A 22,675-nucleotide genomic window follows, 5' to 3' on the forward strand; every position below is an offset into this window, starting at 1 on the left:
ATAAATATTTCCTTACCTAAAACTTGTCAGAAGAATGCTCTTATCCTCCACGGTCAGTCATCTCTGCTGGTTCCCCCTCTTGCCGTCATAGGAATTGGCTTCGATATGTTGATTATTCAGTGCCTCAGTTACATCTGTGACACTCATCTGCCTGCATTGAACCTATGAGGAGAAATGAGAGAGGGAGGGCAACAGAAGGAGAATGTGAAAGGGAAGAGAGAGAGAGGAGAGAGAGAGAGAGAGAGAGAGAGAGAGAGAGAGAGAGAGAGAGAGAGAGAGAGAGAGAGAGAGAGAGCACACTACAGAGAGACTAATAGAAAGAAAGAAAGCCAACACAACTACTGACTTGAGTCTAAGAACCTAAAACCTCTCGCCAAGTGAAGCCTGAACAAAAGTGATCAAAGCTTTGTCCTTCATCAACAGAGTAGACAGCCTTTTTCCCCCCCCTCACTCTCTTTCTCTCTGTCTCCTCTGAAAACTAGAACTGTTACTGGGGATTCTCACCAGGAAAGCGCAGACAGAGGCAGACCTTCTCCAGAGTGTTAGTGCTGCCTGCCCAGAAGCCCCGTGCAGAATACAGGTACCTATTGTTCCAGAGACAGATATGTAGCCAGCCAGTCAGCCTCTGACAGATCTCAGCAAACCAGCGAGCCTGCCTTCACTTTAACTCCTTCTTTCCTAGTGCCTTTTTACAGAGAAGCAGAGGTCTTCTCATCACCCAGGAGAAATAAATGGGGCTGAGACAGATGATCTCATGACAGAAGCTAAGCCTGCATTTTTTTTTCCTACAAAGAGGGACTTTAGCCACTAGTCCTGAAATGTGGCATTTGAAGGTAAATGCCTTCTTTCTCTGGGAAGAAATGAAGGGTTAGAAAGGGTTAGAAGAGGAAGACTTAGCACAGGGCTGCCAATTTAATAAGGGAAGAAGAAGATGAAAATCAAGGTTATTTCAAATGCCCTGACTGTAAATAAAGATGTTCCAGTACAGATGGGGTCCGTTAACCAGAAGGGTCCCAATCTTGTGCATAGGGGTAAAGCCCATTTAAAATATTCTCTATAAAATACCACCCCAGTAAACCTGCTTCCCTAGGGACTGAACTCTCTTTGATCCCCCTGTCCCTTTTCATAAACTCTATTGCTTTCTCAAGAGTCCCCCAAATGTCTCTCATCTCTAGTTCCCCACCAGTGGCTAAATCTTGCAAAATTACAAAAACTTGGAGGAGGGGGAAAAGGCTCATTCTCCCTTCTCCTTGGTGGATCTGAAGATTCAGATAGCAGACTTGATCCTTTAAATTCCTGGACCTCAACAGACCACACCATGCTTCTAGTTTTCAACTCTGGGTGTTAACTGAATGGCCTGCTTTTCCTTTACAGTGTAGAAAAGGAGGCTTTGCGTTTGGTTATATGACACTAGTGGAAAACGGGGAATAGAATAAAATAAAAGTAGCTTGTCCCTGAGTTAAGACAAGAGGTGAACCAGAAAAGGCTCACTGCCTGTACTTTACTTTCACTGAACACTCTTAATTGTTGCCAAGATTCCCCCAAGGAGAACTGTGCAGATTCTGAAATGGTAGGTGTGCTGCAGAGAGCATAGATGGTTATGAAATTCCTTTGTAAAAGCCACACTCAGGCATCACTTCACAAAGCCAGAGGGTAAATACTCAAAGCAGTAGAAGGAGGTTTAGTCATGCATGGCTGTTAATGGTAATGAGACATGTAGAACACAGCTATGCACTGCCAAACAGTTTCTCCTAAGTAGTTAGGCTTTGCTTTATTTATTTTTATAAGCAAACTAGTAAGTAGATGACATGACATCAGGGTGTTTCAGAAAACTCTGCATGGGAGTGAGGAGGGCATGCAAAAGTACAATGTCTCTTGTCCTAAATTCCAGCATTTTGAAACCATTTCAACTCATGCTGATTTGACTCAAAACTCTAACCAATTAATACAGGCTTTAGAAACCCAGAAGTTTAAATTGCTTAACTTGGTGACATCTGAAAAGCCTGTCGTGTGCTCTCTGCTTGGTGGGTGGGGGTGGGGGAGAAGGTGCTTCTAGTAGATTCGGGATGTCAACTGACTCCACCTGAAAAGAGGAAAAATGAAGTGTAAACATTTTCTCACTAGACGCACCCCATCTTCATGTATAAGCGGGAAGAAAGCAAGAGGATCTTGTAGCTCATTTCTTCCCTGTTCATAATCGGATTCCACGCACCTCATTTTAAAGGATGTGCTCTCTGTCAATGGACAGCTTTGTGTCATGACGATCTTAATAATAAAATAGCAGAGGCATTGCCATGAAACCAAAAACCTTCTACAGAAAAGCCCTGGATTTCAGTAGAGTTGACAGCTCTTAGTGCTGCGCATGGCTACAGTTTCGAGGGAACCTGTAGCCTCTCCTCCTGAGCACACAAGAAGACTTCCATGCACTTAAAGAGAGCAGCACCCATCTCCCATCCAGGTGTCACCTTTAATGTCCCCTCCCCATTTTGATCTTTCTGCACCACTCCTGTTCTCTTCAGAAAACCGGGCGTTGGTGTGACAAACTGGTTTTAAATATTCAGCTCTTAACAGGTTTGAATACTGACAGTTCTCGTAGTCAGCACGCATCATTTTCTGGGTGCATGTGAAGAGAGCTATCAGCATGAATGAGGGTCATATGCTCAGGGAAACACAAAACAGGCATGGTAAGGAGGGTGTAGATGCATGTGTGTGTGTGTCCACTGTGTGCAAACAGGTCTTAGCATTTGTGCAGAGTGCACACTTTTCTATGTGTTGAAGTAGGGAAATGATCTCAAGTGCTTCCTTTACATAAAGTTCCTACGACGATGCTTCTATGACTCTATGATCTATACTCTGAGCTTATAAATCACACCCTTCCCCAATTTGCCAAATAAGTTACTTCAAGTAAGAGCTCAATAGGATGTGCCAACTGTTTTTTGAAAGGAAGGACAAACTGTCCTGTGCTAGGTTTGTAACATCTAAACACAGGAGAGTGTGGAGCCCAACTGTTCACAGTAGCCAGGGATCCTCTGGGTCCTGTGATGCTCCTCTGGGTATTTAACCCTTTATATCTACATAACTTGATCTGAGAGACCCAAAACAGAGTTTCCCAGAAGAGATGTGTAAGGAAACATAATGTTGTCATCATATCAGTGAATATTACAATTTTTATCAACTCCCCCCTGCCCAGGGCATGCCACAGTCTCATGCAGTTATTTATTCCCACAAATAAGACCCACGTTCGAGTGACTTCTGAGGGACTGTCAGGAATGCTTTAAGTAACTCAACTCCAGCAAAGTTAAAAATAATCTCTCCACCAAATTAAACATTATCTAAGTTCTCCATGCAGCTATTAGATACACAGAAAATCACCTCTGTGCACAATCTGCAAGTGGCTTAGATTGCATATTAAAATTCTAATTAAAAGTCTCCGTCTTATCTATGTTGGCTGATTTGAGATTACAAAGTAAATTCTGATTTGGAGTGAAAACTTGTGAGGAATGACGATTTCTGATGGGCACGTTAGTGGCACAATTGTAGATATTTTGTAATAGCAAGAAAATTAAAGCAATGAACAAATTCTGAGAATTTGAAATTCTCTTCAGACCATGATCACTTCGTGTCATTAAGATACCCCCGAGACTTCCGCTTCCCAGAGCTTTATTCTCTTGAAGCTAGAAAACAGTAGTCAGGAAAGCTAACATTTCCTTGAGACACGAGGGGGAAGTATTGGTGTAAATGACATTCAAAGTGGAAAGAAAATAAAAAGACCCACGTACATACTTCAGAGACCATGTAATAAAGTATAGACCAAGACTTTGCAGGATTTTAGTTCCAAAATGCAATATGAGTCGCTACCTCCGTTTCCATTTAATTCATAGTTGGATAAAGATATTGTTTCTGGGAATTTTGCTTTAAAAGGTCATGGATAATTTAATAGAAAATATTAGGTGGTACCTGACACCTTCCAAAACATGCAGTCTTTAGTGAGAACAAAATTATGCATTTTCCCTTGCTAGTCTTTCACCATCCCACGATTTGATCTACTTTTTGTGGTCTAGCTGATCTATTCCCAGTTATACACTTTAAATGAGATAACTACTTGGCTTTAGAAAGGCCCTGTGAGCTATTTTTATTCATCAGTTAGTAAGCAGTAGGATGCTTTGAAATAATGGCAGAGCACTCTGCCTTCCTTATTCTACAGTAGCTGCTGGAAGTCAAGTCTGAGAACACACACACAGGGATGAGAATGTTAATATTTTGAGTAGCAGCGAAAGGAAAGCATTTGCATCGTAGCATGTGTAAAAGAAACAATATGTTGTTCTGAGTCCCTGTGAATGTGTTTCCAAAGTACTTTCAGACTTCCAACACAATGAAAAAGAAGTCAACATGAAACTGGCTGATGAGAGTTGATATTCAACACAAAAGCATTTCACAGAAGTTAGGAGACTCCCACGAGGGGATTAGCCAAGGAGGAAAAAAAAATGAAAATGAGATTTCCTTACATTTACTTTGCATCTTTGCATAAGCCTTTAAAAAGATAGAACATTCTAGGACAAACATTTCCTTCAGGAATCCAATTTTGGAAGTTTTTCCTTAATAGATACTCACTCTTCTACAGTCAGATCTTTGAGCGAAACAGGACTTATCTGGCCTCTCTAAGAAAAAGATGTATATAGCAACGGTAGTATCCTGACACAGGAAGAGCTTCACAGGAAGTAAACCATAATTACATTTCTGTCCTCTATAGTCTTCCCCATCCTTGGCTAAAAGTTAGGATAAGGCATGATTTATTAACTTGGCATAGTCATTACAAAATGAACCCAAATGTTATTGGACGTTTCCCTAGCCACTGCTGTTTAAGAAAGTCTTTAAAAAACAATTTAGTTTCCTTCCACCCAGTCAAGTTTTCTCCACAGATAATTGACTTTCATTATGTGCACAAAAGGAATCAGTGAAGTCGGTATGCATGGGGCATTTAAATATTTTTCAAATCAAAGTATGTCTGTATTTATGTTCGGGTGCCCAAACACACTCCCATTTGCTTCTGTGTAACTGATCATTAACGCTCCTCTAATGGAAGAGGAAGCGCACCCATGGAAGCTGGAAAGGCCACCTCCACAGCCAGGCAAGTCATTAGTAGTCAGAGAACTGTAATAGTCAGTGCTGTGGACCAGATGAAGCCAGTTGCTTAGAGAGCCACATGTCATCTTTGGTGGGAATCATACTGACTTTCTGCAGTCTCCATCCCGGAAAGGTTCCAAAGGAACTCTTGGATATTTTTGTCCTATAAAGTGTGTTTAAGATGCCAATGTGAGATTGCTAATTGTCCATAAGTACCTTGAAACATTAGATTAGCAATATTAATAGTTGTCTAAATGCAGCATGGTAATATGAAATCAGTCACCAGTCTTTGACATTCCCGCAGTGGCCATAAACTTAAAACCCAAAACAAACAAACAAACAAAAACAGCAACAGTTACGATCACTTGAAGTTTAAACTCATGAAATAAGACTCAATTGTAAACATCAGAGAAGTAAACATAGTAGTTATGCAGTCCAATACATTCTACTTACTTGAATATCCCTCCTCTTGAGTTAAGAATCTATTCTTGAAGTTGAAGCATTTCACTTTTTGAGAATTTGTCCGTGTACTCTTGACCCCAAGGTCCCTCTTCTACTCATGAACCATTATTAAATTTGAAAAGCCATATTTAAATCATATTTCAGACACTTTACAAACATCATCAAACTTGTGAGTCTGATTTCTATTTGCTGCTGTCCAGCATTAAACTAATGTCACCAGAGCTATGCAGTTACAATCCTATCAGGTGTTTGTTTGTTTGTTTGTTTGTTCTTAATTCCATTGCAGGACACAAAGTCGAGAGGGAGGTGGGAATGCCTTCCTCATTAGAGTAACGTTTCATTGGATAGGAAGGAGAGCGTTGGCAGTGTTCAATACGAGATTAAAACCTGATGGGCAATAGGAGGGAACTGCTTTCTGAGTTAAATTTGGGGACTGGACCTTTATTTCTCAATAATAACCTAAACCAAAAGATGGAGCAGAACAGACTTCATGGACTCAATAAAGTTTCTGCGAATCAAAAGAAAATGGAGAGCAGGCAAGAGGAGGGAAAATTAACATTCTAAGTGGGTGAGTTTCTTTTCTCATTCCTGCACGGTGTGAGCTTCCAGCCCCTCGGAGCCCCCTGTATTCCACAGTGAGTCCTCTTCATGCAGAATTCTCACTATTTCCGAACACAGGACACACAATGAAGCAGAGGTCAGGCTGTGTGGACTTGTCGTTTACAGTGACAACAAATCAGAAATGATAGCTTCGGATTTGTGAATTTTTTTTTTTTGCCCATAGTCACAACCATCAGGCATTTACTTTATAAAGACTGCTTTTAGATCCTTTGCGCAGTTTCCATAGCGATTTCATTTTTTTCCCTTTTATCACAGATTGGCTGAAGCACTGCTGCCCTTTGTGTGTTAAAAGGCTTGTGCTACCAACTGTCGATATAAAGGGTAGCTGAAGCAGGGGCGCAATATATACAGCCAAAAATAATTGAAACAGAGACACTGCTGGAAGGTTTGTGCAGATTTTCTTCTTTAGTTTCCCCCGTCTATCAATGTGATAGAACAGCAGAAAAATAATTTTGTCTGAACTCTCATAATTACTGTGAGTTAAATGTAGTTATATTTTATTCAGTGTACCATACTTATATTAAAACACTCATCATACAAAACGTAATCCCTTCATAAAAGGCTTTAATATCAACTACAGGGTTCTGAGTGTCTGGGCTTGTTAAACATAAAAGTTCACAATGAAAACATTTCAATTTTAGTTACTTTAGTCTTCATAGCAGCACGCAATCCTGCACTGAGTCTACTTTTCTATCTCAGTGTACTTGATTTTTATGTGTATAATTTTCCTCCCTTTTCTTTTAAAATACACAGCATTTTGCTAATCAATGCACACTGTCTACTTACTTCTAGTCAAACAGTAAAAACCAGAGCAAGAAATCAAGCAGTGCTCTTAGGCGCCCACTACAGCAAGGATTCGGTCAGTAATGGTTCTCTCATCTCATGTGGTTCTTCTTTCTATTAAAATAGAGTATTTAAATAAATTATGAACATTACACTGATTTTTCTTCTTCATCATATTTAATAATGCTAGTACCTGAATGATCCTAGTCAGAGGTTGCTGTACTCCTCAGGGGAATGTCTGTTTTCTAACTACTTATTAAATATATTGAATTCTTGTCAGGGAGTTGTGGATATATGACAAATAAACTTTTAGCTCCAAATGCCTTTTCACATCATGAGGAAATGAATCTCACTGTCGATTATTACTGAACTGAGTGTTTTTATTTCTATATATTACTGTATGGAGATGGCAATCAATATAAGAATAATTGTCACTTAAGAAAAAAACCATTTCCATGAAAGTAGTAAAGATACATTTTATTATACGCTTCACATTAAAAGCTAATTTCTATATAGATATTGAGACCCAGGAGCTTCACTTTATAGTTACTACAACCTATACTTTATTCCATTCTCATACTTTCTTCTATTAAAATGTCCAAGGAATGTTCAGTTTAAATTGGCTAGCTAATACCTGAATTCTTAACCTTAACAAAATTACGTGTCATGGGAAACTTAGTCTTATTCTCTCTTTTTTTCATAGATTCTACTTCATTCAACCTGGAAAATAAGTAAAAGATAGACTCTGAAGCAAAATATAAGGACTAGCATGTACTATTAGAATTCTTAAGACATAGTCTTAGGACATAGAACAGGTAGGCATGGGCGAAAGACTACTTTTGGCAACATTATTTGAAGGTAAAGAGATAGTGATTTCCTATACTTTGGCAAGGAACATAGCTCTAAGAGAATACAAACTCTCATTAACACTGAGATTTTGTGTCAATCTATGGATAATGTTAAACTTCATCATCTAAAACCAGAGCCTAAGAAGCAGTAAAATCTATCATCTAAATTCCTAGTTCAGTCCCTGAAAAGTCTTCTTAAACTCATTACATGGCAGACCTTTTGGCAAGTGTATGTGGGGGGAGCATGTTTCTTGAATAAAACAAGCCACCCTTACATTCACAGAACTTCCAATTTGGGTAGGAGTTGCTGGAGTGATGGAAAATTAGTTAGCTAATAAAACATTACATTTATTTTTTAATTAGGGAAAATAGCAATGTCTTTGAAGCAGACATCTGTAATCTGAGATGTGGGTTGTGTGGGAGAAATGTTCCAGACACAGCAAGATCATTCTGTGTCTGAAAAAAGGAGAATACTGTCGTGCATACAATGAGGTAAGTGAACGGATGGTTGGAGAAACGAAAACTGGGGTTCAGATCAATTTCATGCCAGCTGCAAGGGAATATTCTCTCAGGCTTTTAAACAGGGGGGAAACACAACCAAAATTTAACTTTAATGACCATCCTACATTCCCTTGGCTAAACTAGATTAGAGCAAGCTGAATGTAGAAGCAAGAAGACAAATCCAGAGGTAACTAACTATTTGAGCCAGTAAAAGATGCTAAGGGTCAAGATGAAGGATTGCTATTAAGAAAATGAATATGAGTTCATAAGGAGAGTGGTAGAACTGTCAGCATGTGGAGGAGGACAGACTGTGTGGGTGGTAGGGCTAGTTTTGAATGTGGCAGTGGTAGTTATGGGTGAAGAATATAGAGGAAAGAAAATGATGCTCTAGGTTCAACATGCAAACTTGTATGGGGTCTACATAGAAATGGCATATAAAGAACTTTTGTTTTCTGTTTGAGAAAAAGACAGATTCGCACACAGAAACTCTGCACAGAATATAGAAAAGGAGTTGAAAGCTGGAGATCTGAGAAGGTCGACATTTAAAGGAGTGGGGTGGACAAAGAGGTAGTGAAGAAACCGTGACCGTGAAGCCTTGGAAACTCATGAAAGAGGCTGTCTCAGAAGGTGGCCCACTGTGTGTATCATTGCTAGAGGTCAAGGAGGAAGAGAAAAGAGTCCTGGGGGCTAAGTCATGTGGAATTCACATGTGGCCATTGGGGATGCCAGAAGTCATAGTTCCATCATAACAGGCTGAGAGAGGAAACTGGGAAATAAGTAAGTTAATATTTTATGTTCTATAGATATTTGAAAAGTTTGCTCACGAAAGACAGATGATCCATTAGCTGTGGGAAATATGATAGGTTCGTGTGTGTATGTGTGTGTGTGTGTGTGTGTGTGTGTGTGTGTGTCTAAGAGGCAATCTCTCTCTCTCTCTCTCTCTCTCTCTCTCTCTCTCTCTCTCTCTCTCTCTCTCTCTCTCTCTCTGCCAGAGCATATATAATGACAAGATTCATGAAAAGAGAATTTAGTAGGAAATTAATGGTATTTACTAGGACAAAAAAAATAAATAGAAAAAGAAGAAGAAGATAAACAGGTAGAAGGACCTGCCTCTGTGAAGAGGCATTTCTCCATTTCAGAAGGAGAGAAGAGAGGAGAGTTGAGGAAGCAGAGAAGGATGCAGAGTTGGTCAGGAGAAGGGGTCCTAATTCTTGACTTGATGGAGTAAAGGCTACTGATGGATCTTGTCTTAGTCAGGGTTTCTATTCCTATACAAACATCATGACCAAGAAGCAAGTTGGGAAGGAAAGGGTTTATTTGGCTTACACTTCCATACTGCTGTTCATCACCAAGGAAGTCTGGACTGAACTCAAGCAGGTCAGAAAGCAGGAGCTGATGCAGAGGCCATGGAGGGATGTTCCTTTCTGGCTTGCTCGCTCTGGCTTCCTCAGCCTGCTCTCTTATAGAACCAAGACTACCAGCCCAGAGATGGCAGGACCCACAAAGGGACCTTTCCCTTTGATCACTAATTGAGAAAATGCCTTCCAGTTGGATCTCATGGAGGCATTTCCTCAACTGAAGCTCCTTTCTCTGTGATAACTCCAGCTGTGTCAAGTTGACACAAAACTAGCCAGTACAGATGTTTTGCTACAAAGAAAGAATTCAGCTAACCTCTGAACTAAGGACCAAAGTTGGGGCTGTGAATGGAAAATACTAAGGAAAATATCAGTAAAGGGGGGATTTTTGTCTAAGTAGATTTGACAGGAGCTAAAAAAGGTGGTAAGATAAAATGTTAAGTATAGGGATGAGGAACTGAATAGATATGGAGGATGGTCAAACAATAAGGGCAGGGAGTTTTCACTAAGTTGACCCAGCATTGCTGTTAAAAATGCACTTACCATGCTTTGAAAAAAAAAAAAAAAAAACCTCATGGTCTAGACTACTTAGAAAAATAGTTTGGGAGGAGGTTGCATGGAGTCAAGTCAAGGACAGATACTTTACCTATTATATGATGGGAAGATGGACTTCCTCGGATTGTATGGAAGGTTGGTCAGACCCACATAAGTGCCCATTTGAGGTCCATGGTCTTGAATGTAATATGATGCACAATTTCGGATTCTTCTTTCTTTTTTTTGCCATCAATGAAGTTGAGTTGTTCAGTGAGAGAAGGCACAAGCCTGAGGCTGTGGCAAGAGAAACAGTAGGAACCCTAGCTGGACCCTGGCAATATTATTGAGAAACAGTGGGAACATTCACTGGATCCTGGCAATATTTATGGGCTAAGAAAGGACAGAAGGAAAACCTTCCCAGGGAACAGAAATGGTAAATTTCAGTCATTGTAATTCTTCAATAGGTTGAAGTTGAAGACTTTAAACATAAATAGAAATGGGAGGGAGGAAGGTTTGAAAATGAGTTGTCATGAGTAGTATAGTTTCATTGAGGCCAAGGATGATGGTTGTTGCAACATCCCTATTATTTGTGGTTTGTAGCAGCCATGGAAATGGAGTACACACGTTGCAGGCAGATTTGAGAAGATTCCTAGTAAATACAGATAGATGACTATGTTCTAGGAGGAAAAACAAACAGGCAGATGCCTCAAGGGTGAGGCAAGTTCATTAGAACCTCAGTTCTGGAAAATAAGACAACTGATGAAGACGAGATACAAAGAGACATTTGAAGAAAGCATTACTGTTTGTCAAGGTGTGCTTTGAACCGATGTGGGTGAATCAAAGCATGGAAGCAGGCAGAAGAAGAAAGACTTTCTAGGAATGGAGAAAGCAAGATTGCATAGTCTCTCAGGAAGAAAAGAACAGGGTGAAGTAAGCTATATAAAAAGCATGACAAATGAAAAGGTTTCTTCTTTCTTTTTTTTTAACCTATATTCTAAGAAAGAACAAGGAATCAACTTACTACTTGGATCAAATGAGGTCATCTTTTCATTCATGCTGTCCTTCCAAGGGCTTATACACAAGTCTCTAATGTGTGCTCTTACATAAAGTTGGAAAACACCCAGAGATACTGTCTTAGTTAGAGTTTCACTGCTGTGAAGAGATACTAAGGAAACTTTCATAAAGGACAACATTTAATTGGAGCTGACTTACAGTTTCAGTCCATTATCATCAAGGTAGGAAGCATGGCAGTGTCCAGGCAGACATGGTGCTGGAGAAGTTGCTGAGATTTCTACATCTTGATCCCAAGGCAGGCAGAAGACTATCTTTCCACACTAGGCAGAGCTTGAGCATAGAGATCGCGAAGCCAACTCCCACAGTGACACACTTCCTCCAAGAAGGCCACACCTACTCTAACAAGGACATACCTCCTAATAGTGCCTTTCCTCATGGACCAAGCATTCCAACCCATGAGTCTATGGGGACCAAACCTACTCAAACCACCACAGATACAAACAAAAACAAACTTGGAAAAAAATAGTATTGACAAGAAAGTGAGTGTCTCTTCTGAGATAGGCCATGTATACAATAATTCCCATAAGCTACCTTCATGGGTGGACACAACTGTCATTCCATTTATAGGTAGGATCTTTAAGACATCTGAGGGAGTGTTAGTTAACTAGGTTGCTCAATATCCCACAGTTTATAGAGATAAGACAGGGTTTCAGTGAAAAATATTGGGCTAAAAAGTCCAGTCTGCCTGGATGCTGCCATTCTTCCCACCATGATGATAATGGAGTGAATCTCTGAAACTGTAAGCCAGAGCTAAGAAAAGGCTCACTCAGTAAAGTGCTTGCCACACTAGCCTGCAGATCTGCATTTGATCCCCGGAATCCACATAGAAAAGCTTGGTGTCTGTCTGTAATCTCAGCATCATGGAAGCAGAGAAAGTTAGATACCTGGGACTCAGTGGCCAACCCACTTAGCCTGTTGAGTGAGCTCTAGGCCAGTGACAATTCTCAAATAACAAGGTGGGTGACTCCTGAGGAATGGCAGAGGAAGTAGACTTCTAATTTCATCTGGACAGATAGGCAGACCACACACACACACACACACCACACACACACACACACACACACTCAAGTCTCTTATCAGAAATTCTTGGACCTAATACTCCACAAAATTAAGAAATACTTGGTACTTCAGGGCTATAAGAAGATGGATATATTTTTATTTCATAATGTCATCTCCATAATCGAATGCAATGGGAATAGCAGTTGTTTTGTGACCTATCACATTTGATATAATGTGGAACAATATAGGCCTTGTAAACTTTATAGCAATATGAAAAGAATGTAAGTAGGCAGTGAAAGGGGGAGGAAGGAGAGAAGAGAGGAAGAAAGGAGAGGAGAAAGGAAGGGAGAGAGGAAGGAAGTGAGGAAGGAAGAAAGGAAGGAAGGAAGGAAGGAAGGAAGGAAGGAAGGAAGGAAGGAAGGAAGGAAGGAAGGAAGGGAGGGAGGGGAGAGGAAAGAAGGGAGGGAGGAAGGGAGGGAAGGAGGGAAGGAGGGAAGCAAGCTTGGTCTTAGCTCTGTTTCGCTTTTGGAGAAGTGGATAAAGGATGATGGATGGGCCCATATATTATAGAGATCACAGATGAGGAGATGGTAAAATTAAAAACATGTAAAGATAGCATAGCTGGGCAGTGGCCAATTAAAGGGTAGAACAGAAGCTAACACTATGAGAGACCCCTCAAGACCCCTGCCATATTATTACATTTGTTACATTTTTAAAGGAAGTCCAAAACACAAACAAAAAACGTCAGAAGGTGGTAGAGGCTCCAGTAAGACAGCATATGACAACACTGGGTGGTAAGCTGACCTTGAGGCAATGGCTTTTCCAAATAGTAGTGAATGTTTCCTTATATTGCCAACCAGTACCTTGGAGCGAGACCATCGCATTATATTACAGAGCTGTTATAAACATACAGAGTGGTGTAGGAAAGAGGAAGAGCTGAAATATGATAGTTGGTGGACTGTGTGTGGAAGGGAGTAAGGGACCAGAGAATGTTGTTTTCATTACATTATAAGAAACAATGAAAATTTTGATTGAGATCATGTGACAGGTGTTATTGTAAATATCTGATACGTCAAAACTATACTCCTTTAATTTCAGTAGCACTGTGAAGGGTCCTAACAACTACAGCCAGTTCCTAGATGAGGAAGCTGAAACCCAAAGCAACTAAACCCATTTTGTTACAAGCTAAGAAGCCACTGGGTACTGGAGATATGATCTGAACCTTGGTTTGGCATTCCAGGTTCACATGTAAAACCACAGTCCACATTGCATGTATGCACAGCTTTTCACATCTGCATGCTGTGTGAAGATCTGAACCTGAGACCATGTCTCACCCACCACTGAACTCCCTGTACAGGACATATGGTTTCTTCGTTGTTAGTATACAACATTGAAGGCAATGTGGGACACTTACGCACACAGAAAGAAAGGCTTCCACAGGAGCTGGTGCAGTGTCATCAATGGCAGAGGACCTGTCAGAGTCACCTGTTGTTATTCTGTTTCACTCTCAGTAGAAGAGTACTCACATTCAAAGGGGCAGAACCAATAGCAGTTACAAGCTCAAAACACGTCAGGGAGCTCTCCAAAGGCATCTGTGCACAAAAACCTGAGGAGAGAAAAATAAAAACTAGGAGAAGGAGGCAGGTGCTCTACCCATAGGCTTTGAAAAGTCAAAATTCTGAAAGTCCTAAAATTGCATCTTGACATACAGACATTTAAAGATAAGTGGATTCTCTCTCTCTCTCTCTCTCTCTCTCTCTCTCTCTCTCTCTCTCTCTCTGTGTGTGTGTGTGTGTGTGTGCGCACACTTGCACACATGCATGCTTGCAGATACTAGAGATCAACTTCATCTCTCATTCCTCAGAAGCCACCTAGCTTGTCTGTTGTTTGTGGGATAGTGCTCCCCATTGGACTGGAACTTAATTAAGCGGCTAGAATGGCTGGCCTTGGGTATCTGCCTATCTCTACCTCCTTACACCTAAGGTTCAAAGCAGGAACCACAACACCCGGTGTCTTAGTTATGGCTTCCTTGCTGTGAACAGACACCATGACCAAGGCAACTCTTATAAAGGACAATATGTAATTGGGGCTGGCTTACAGTATCAGAGGTTCAGTCCATTATCATCAGGCATGTTGCTGGAGGAACTGAGAGTTCTGCATCTTGATCCAAAGGCAGCCAGGAGAGGACTCTCTTTTTCACACTGGACAGAGCTTGTACATATATTACCTTAAAGCCCTGCCTCCACAGTGATAAACTCCTTTAACAAGGCCATCCCTCCTAATAGTGCCACTTCCCATGGAACAAATAGAGTCACAATACCACACCCAGGTTTTTCTCATGGTCCTTCATCATGGCACTTGGAAGTAAAAGATCATGTTAGTGATCCCACTAAAGTCAGCTGCCTCTTCCTTTCCCCAAGCCCTTAGCATCTCTAATGGAAAAATTCAGACTGCACAGGTTCAGAGCATCATTTCAGCTTACTATGTTATATTCTTTTAGGGTTGTGAAGCTGCTCGCTCCTTCTGAAGGATTAAATCTCCTTCATGAGTCAGACTGAATTTGACTTGCTCATTTTTGCACTAAAACTAAACTAAAATAAAATAAAAACTGTTATTTTACTGGTTGATAGTCAAATCTTTTACACTGACAGACTTTGAGGCAAGCATATAAATACTGTTCCCGTCAACACATTAGCAGAAGTTTGGTGTGCCCGTAGCTGCAATTTTCAATCACAGGAGTGTGAAAGTTTGTCTGTCATTTACAACAACAACCATAACAGGGGTCATTTTATAAGCCACTTAAATACTTAGTGCAGGAAAAAAAAAGTCAGCCCATGTTCCATGTCAGGTAATGCTGACATGATCTACTTCTATGGTGCTTTTCCTGAGAGCCCTCTGGAGGAGAAAAAGCCAGTTTCAAGCAGAGACAAATGGTTCCATCAGGCTCAGGACAAGCAGGGCATTGGGCTGACACATGCACCTTTAATATGTACACATTGTAGCATCTGTTCTTTACAACAATCCATGAACTATTTAATGTAATAGTTACCTGTTATCTGCATATTGATTCACTAAAAACTGAGGTTTCGTAGCAATTCTCTAATTTTGATGATATAGAAACCAAGATACCGAGGCTTAGAGAGGCACAATGGCTCTGCGTGTTTGAGATGAATGCATGAAGATCTGAGTTCATATTCCTCAACATGCACGTAAAAAGACCAACATGGTTAATACATGTTCATAACCTCAGGACTGTGTGGGATAGAGACAGGAGGATTGCTGGGATTTGTTGGCCACCAATCTAACTCTAAGTTCATTAAAAGATCCAATCAAGGGTATAAATAAGATAGAGAGAAATAGAGCTGAGCATTCAATGTTCTAATACGGTACCCAGATATACGTTTGTGCACATACCAAATATTAAATAACATGTACCACATACACACACACATGCACACACACAGGCACACACATACACATGCACACACACAGGCACACACACACAGGCACACACACACACACAGGCACACTATCACACACACACACATACACATATTCACACATATGCATACATTTAAGGTCCATGGACTTGAATATTGATATGTATTCAAGACACTATTTTGGCACTTTTAGAAAATTGATTTTTTTTAATAATAATCCTCTTTTCTCTTCTTCTCTTCTCTTCTCTTCTCTTCTCTTCTCTTCTCTTCTCTTCTCTTCTCTTCTCTTCTCTTCTCTTCTCTTCTCCCCTCTTCTCCCCTCCCCTCCCCTCCCCTCCCTCCCTTCCCCTCCTCTCCCCTCCCCTGCCTCTCTCTACACCAAGATCATGAGAAAACCTGATTTGACACAGATCAGGTGCAGCCTTGGATCTGCCCCTGTCTCTCTCCAGTTTCCTCATCAGTCACAGTACAGCTAAACAAATACAGCCATTTTGTCTCCAGCCATTATCTCTCCCCCTTCTTCTCTTGCAAACTCAGAGTAAGCATGTTCATCAAGCACATTAACACAGGGCAAATTTGAGAAATCAGTGCTCTGAACTTGTGACACATCTCATTCCACAAGACAAAGACCCCAACCACAGTACATAAAAAGTCTATTTTACACACTGCTCTTGGCTGCTTGATGTAGTGCTGGACCAAGAGATTAAATAAGAAATTTGTGAGAAAATCTGATCTGTTTCTTGTAAATTTAAGTCAATTAAAGCACAAGAGGCCAAATACATCTTCAATAAAAACACATAAAAAAAAAAAAACCCTTGCTCATTTTTTATAACTTAAGAGTTTGGGTAGTTTGGGTGCAAATTTGAGACTCCTGGGTACCTTTCACATTCAACCAACAACACATGATGTAAATATGCACAACTTTACAACATCAAAAAATTTCCTCAAGGACACTAAAATAGACTCATTTCCTTCTTTCTATATTTTTTCTTTAAACACATCTTTGCTTTATATCATATTTTCTCAAAGAAATGTCTGTTCTGTGATAAAAGTTATGCAGATGGCTGTTACAGGTTGGTTTGGTGATAGCTTCCTAACTAATTGTTCCATTTGCTTTATTGATTCAACAATGATTTATTAAACACCTGCTATATTCTAGACACTGTGATAAACGCTAGTAGTGCAAACAGGCAGACACACAGAGTCTGTAGTTTCTAGAGGGAAATCAAAACATGAGAGAGAAAGGTAGATTTTAAGAGAAGAAAGCCTAACTCAGGTAGTCAAGAAGGCCAGGGGAGAAGTCTTGAAGAAGAGACACATAAGGTGAGGTATAAAGTGTAACAGTACCTGAAGAGGAAAAGCTCAGAGACAAATATACAGGCAAGAAGAAAGGCATGGGAAAGGCCCCAGGGTGGAGGCATATACCAAGTGTTATGGGAATAAGGATTTCTATTCCTGTAAAAGCAAGACAGAGACCAGACAACAGACAAAGGTGAAAAGGCAGGAAGGTAAAGCACAAAGGCCAGATCCTGAATTAGAAGTTCCAAGTGATATTCTAGGAGAGATAGAGAACCATGAAAGGATTTTATAGACCAGAGTAGATGGGACAAGAAGTCCTGAGTTTGAAAGCCATTGTCATATCCTGGATGCTACTTTTGAGGATCTGTTTCAAGCTTTTCTCCTTCAGCAACAAAGTGGGGACTGGCGATGGTTAATCTCAGTCATCAACTGTACATAGAATCAACTGAAACCCAAGCCACTAGGCACTGCAGTCAAAGTTCGTCTTGATCAGATTGTTTAAAGCAAGAAGTCCTCCCAAGTCTGGATGGCATCGTCAGGTGGTTGCCCAGATAATAGAACCTGGAAGAAAGAAACTGATTTTGCCTGTTTGTCTTTTCTCTCACTGGCAAGTTCATGTCTCCTGCTGCTGTGCCATTTCTTCACTGATGTAAGAACCTACTTCAGGATTCCATAGTAGACTGAAGACCAGCGGCTTCCCAGGAATCTTCCATGCCATCAGCACTGCTCTGAGAGCTGAACAGTTAAGGGATCCTCTGCTGGGAGGCAGCAAATGTGAGCCAATCTAACATATCCCCTTTTAGCACTGTGGTGGTTTTCGTGAGAAGGGACCCAAAGGCTCATATATTTGAAGCAGGAAGCCAGCTGTGAGGTTTCAAAAGCCCAAGCTATTCTTAGTTGGCACTCTACTGCACACTTGTGTCTCCAGATATGAGCTCTCAGAAACTGCTCCAGTGCCTTTCCTGCCAGCCTGTTGCCATGCTTCCTGCCATGATGGTCATAAAATTTTACCCTCTGAAACTATAAGCCCCAAATAAATACGTCCCTATATAAATTACCTTGGCCACAGTATCCTAAAGTAGAAATATAAAGTAACAAAGATGCATACATATATTATATATGTGTATATATATATAATATATTATATATATATTGTATATGTAATACGTTATGATATATTACGTTAAGATATATTATATACCATATGATATATAAGATATAATATATGTAACAATTTATATAACATAGCATATTGTATATTAAATATTCTATGTATTATAATACTATAATCATAATACTATGGTATAGTATATATTAAAATATAGTCATTATTCTATATCTTACTTTCTATTTCTATATTCTATATCACAGATCACAGACCATAGATCATATGTGATATACATCATATACCATATTTTATATATCATATATTATGTTATATAATACATAATTATATTATATAATTTACAAATAATATAGAATTATATATTATAAAATAGATATGATATGTGATATTTGATATATGACATATGGCATGATATATCTGATATATGTGGTATGACATATATGTGATATGTGACATATGTTATATATGATATGATATATGCATATGCTGTATGATATATGATATATTTATATAATTATAAATTATATATATAATACAATATATAAAATATAAAATTATATATTGTATATTATGTTATATATTCTATCAGTTCTGTTCTTTTATAGATTCCTGACTTACAGTAGGGCTTTTAGTCAAGGTCTTCTAATCACTTCCAATCATACATAGAGTCCCAAGCAAAATGGAGCAAGCTGTGGACTCCTTGAATTTCATGCATTTCCAGTGGTCCTCTAACCATGTGGTCATCTTATGTAGCCACAAATATTTTTTGACTAATAAACTGAGAGACTAGGCAGGGCCATTGAGTATAGACAAGCCATTTGTACTATGTGCCTAGTTGTTTTTATTGATTTTATTATGAATAGAAAAGACCTGTCAAAATTAAACACTGAATTCTTTAGATTCAGAATGTTACTTCTCATAGTCCTTGAAAACAAAGGACAAAATACATATTTTAAGAAAAATTTAGTTTTATTTATTAATTGGTATTGAAAATAATCACATATAATGTTCTGATTATTAAAATTTAGTAGAAAGAAAATTGAGCCAAATGAATGTCTAATAAGTGCAAACACCCTAGCATTGCACAGTGAGTAGTTATTTCTGATCATAACTAAAAAGCATTACTAAAGCATCTTAAATAAGTGTTTGAATCAAATTAATGAATTAGGGACATTTCAAGATCTATATGGCAAGCTATTGTTCTACACATATTATTCTTTATAATACAAATATAAGGAAAAGACCTAAGTCATCCAACATGAGAGATAAAATTGGTACAAGACAGATTCCTGGATTTTTTTTTTACAGTTTTTAGATTGACGATCTCACTGTGCAGCTTAGGTTGGCTGCCCTAGTTTTATCTATGCTGTTGTAATAAAACACTTTAAGCAAATGCAACTTAAGAGATGATAAGGTTTGTTTCAGCTTACAGGCTACAGCCCAATACTGAGGGGAGTCAGCAGGATCTTAAAGGGGAAACTATAGAAACATAGCTTCCTGGCTGGTTCATAGGCTCATGCTAGTGATAGCAGTCTCTATTCCTAAAAAATATTTATTTCAGTTAAAAATGATGTGTATGTTGGTGACCTAGAGCTGGAGGCCCAGGTGGTTTAAGCTGGATGGCAATGGTGCTGGGAACCTAATTAATGTCCTCTGCAAAAGCCATTCATACTCTTTTTTATTATTATTATTATCATCATCATCATCATTAATCTTATTTTTACAGTCTAGTTGCTATTCCCCTCTCATTCTGCCCTCTGACATTTTCTCATTCCATTCCTCCCCAACCCGTCTCCAAGCGTATGTCCCCACCCCCATACACAGCCCCACACCCACACCCACCAGGCCTCCCGATTCCCTAGGGTCTCAAGTCTCTTGAGAGTTAGGTACAACTTCTCCCATTGAGGCCAGACCAGGCAGTCCTCTGCTGTATGTGTTGGGAGCTTCATATCAGCTGATGTATGCTGCCTGGTTGGTGGCTCAGTGTCTGAGAGATCTTGGGTACCACCCCATCCCCTTCCCTGCAGACATGCCTTCAGGCCAATCCAGTCTAAGAAATCTGTCAATTGAGACTCCCTTCTCAGGTGATTTTAGACTTCGTTAAGCTTACAGTTAAATCTACTGCTGGCCTGGAACTAGCTTCTGTCTTAAGAAGTGCAGAAATGACAAGCATGTGACATCATAGCTGGCAACTCCCTGGGTTTGATTTGGTTCTGAAAAGCAGGACGTTAGGCCAATGAAGAATAATACAAAAAAAAAAAAAAAAAAAAAAAAGACAGCTTGTGCTTGTAGAGAGTTAAGAAAGTTGGCAACATAAACCACTTCACAGTTGGATCTGCCTCTGATCTAGGGAGCTGTTTCAAAGCTAAAACTACACGCAATCTTCTAGGAAGAAAACAAATTATAGCCGATTAATTCAAGGTCTCCTGCACACAGAACCTCCCCACAAATAGTGGTTGTGGAAATAGAAACCTATTTCAAGATGAACTATTTGAAAAGAGGGATATATGAGAATACCACACAGAAATACTACCATAAAAAATGTTAAGGAAGAGAACTGTAAGTATAGTGATAAATACTTTTTCCAGCCACTGTGTTACATTGTCAGCCCTGAAGTGTGAGGGTTAAGTTAGAACAGGGTAGACAGAAACATAAAGGCATGCTTAACTGTGAATGAAACAATAATATGATTGCTCTACAGTGTGACGAAACAACTTAGAATACTGGACCCAATGAAAGAATAGGTAGAAAGCAGTGTGAAATAAAAACACAGAGTTCCAAAGACCTGGGGCGAAGTGGGTCTGACCTAATGTTGCTTATATTATAAAGTTAATTTTGGCCTCCAAAGCTGCTTACATGAGTGTCTCACATAGGACACTGAGGGACGCTGCTTCCAGTTGGTTCCGATAGGTAAATGAAGACACCAGCAGCTAATGGCTGGGCAGGGCAGACAAAAGCAGGACTTTTAGGATTCCAGAACACGGGACAGAGAGACACACAGAGATTCACCACGACTCAGAGGCAGTGAGATAGGGTTTTGGAACTTAGAGAAAAAAATCATCCAAAATGTAGGTGGAAGGGGAAAACGGCCCTATGGTGGGGGGGCTACCCAGAAGGTAACAGGGCAGCAAAGATAAAACATAGAATTAGAAGGTGTTAAGCAGTTCCCTTTAGCTCCTTGGGTACTTTCTCTAGCTCCTCCATTGGGGGCCCTTATGAACTAACCAGTACCCCAGAGCTCTTGACTCTAGCTGCATATGTATCAAAAGATGGCCTAGTCGGCCATCACTGGAAAGAGAGGCCCATAGGACTTACAAACTTTATATGCCCCAGTACAGGGGAATGCCAGGGCCAGAATGTGGGAGTGGGTGGGTAGGGGAGTTGGGGGGGGGAGTGTACTGGGGACTTTTTGGATAGCATTGGAAATGTAAATGAGGAAAATACCTAATAAAAAAAAATTAAAAAAAAAGAAGGTGTTAAGCAAGGAACACTGGAGGGCAAGATGCTAGCTGAGGGGAGGAATATTAGTGCCCAATCACTGAGCTAGTCAAGGTATATCAAAATTAACTGGGGTGTGTGTGTGTGTGTGTGTGTGTGTGTGTGTGCGCTTGCGCATGTGCATGTGCATGCGAGTCCATTCGTAAATTTCATTTGAGAATCCAGAGAGCTCTATGGGCGGATGGCTGGAAGCTGGGAGCAGAGAGCCGGTTAATTAATTCACTGCTACACTGGGGAGAAAGTGAAAGAGAAAAAAGAAAAAAGAACCAAAGAATAAAGGTGAATCAGCCCAAGTGTAAGAGTATGGCTTCCGCTAGCATTGTGTCACACAGGCCATAGGAAGAGCAGAAATAAGGAGAGCAAGAGAAAGGAAACAGAAGGGAAGAAAGGGAAGGTAAAGAAGAGATAAAAAGGAGGTAGTGAAAGCAGAAAGAGGGTGCCTAAGAATATTTACATAAACAGACACATTGACACATAATCAGTTCATAATTCATAGCTGCAATATCAAAAAACACAAATTAATTAAGCAGAACAACATTAAGGCATATAAAGAAACTATTTCCAATTTTAGCAAAATGCACCAGACTTCCTGGTAGAAACGTGCACCATTCCTGGAGTGGACTGTCTCCAAAGTGTCAGTTCTGATGCATTACTAGAGAAGGCTAAAGGATTCTTGGGGACCCAGGCAAAGTGATAAGGTAAGTTGTAAACATGAAAATAAGGAGCATTGATTCCAGCTCCCCAAAGCAGTAAGTATAAAACCTCTGAAGCCCCAAAGGACACACAGTTCCATCTTAAAATATCAAGGAGGTCAAAACTCCACTCAGGTCCAAAGAAAATCATTAGCTTTAAATATTAAAGGATTCAAAACATCTTTTATGACTACTTCATGAAGATTCTACTAGGTAGCAAATATATGCCAACAAAGGAATAACTTAAAATAAAATACTACTGCAATGGATCAATAGTGGAAAGTGAATCTATTCCAAGTTAGGATTCAGAGTTAAACAA

At 39.8% G+C, this 22,675-nt stretch overlaps 1 protein-coding gene across 1 annotated transcript in view; it reads right to left on the reverse strand.

Annotated features, from left to right (window-relative positions):
* Nucleotides 1–560, reverse strand: part of LOC147002716 (uncharacterized) — a 90,225-nt gene extending 89,665 nt beyond the window's left edge. Inside the window, exons 1-2 of the mRNA XM_085843387.1 lie at nt 505–560; nt 17–162 (exon numbers count right to left, since the gene is read on the reverse strand). The gene's annotated coding sequence lies outside the window, so the exon portion shown is untranslated. The remainder of the gene's footprint in view (nt 1–16; nt 163–504) is intronic.
* Between the last annotated feature and the right edge of the window lie 22,115 nt (nt 561–22,675).

The sequence above is a fragment of the Mus caroli genome, unplaced genomic scaffold (genome assembly GCF_978045245.1).
Source record: "Mus caroli unplaced genomic scaffold, Mus_caroli_1 scaffold_9, whole genome shotgun sequence".
Taxonomy (NCBI): domain Eukaryota; kingdom Metazoa; phylum Chordata; class Mammalia; order Rodentia; family Muridae; genus Mus; species Mus caroli.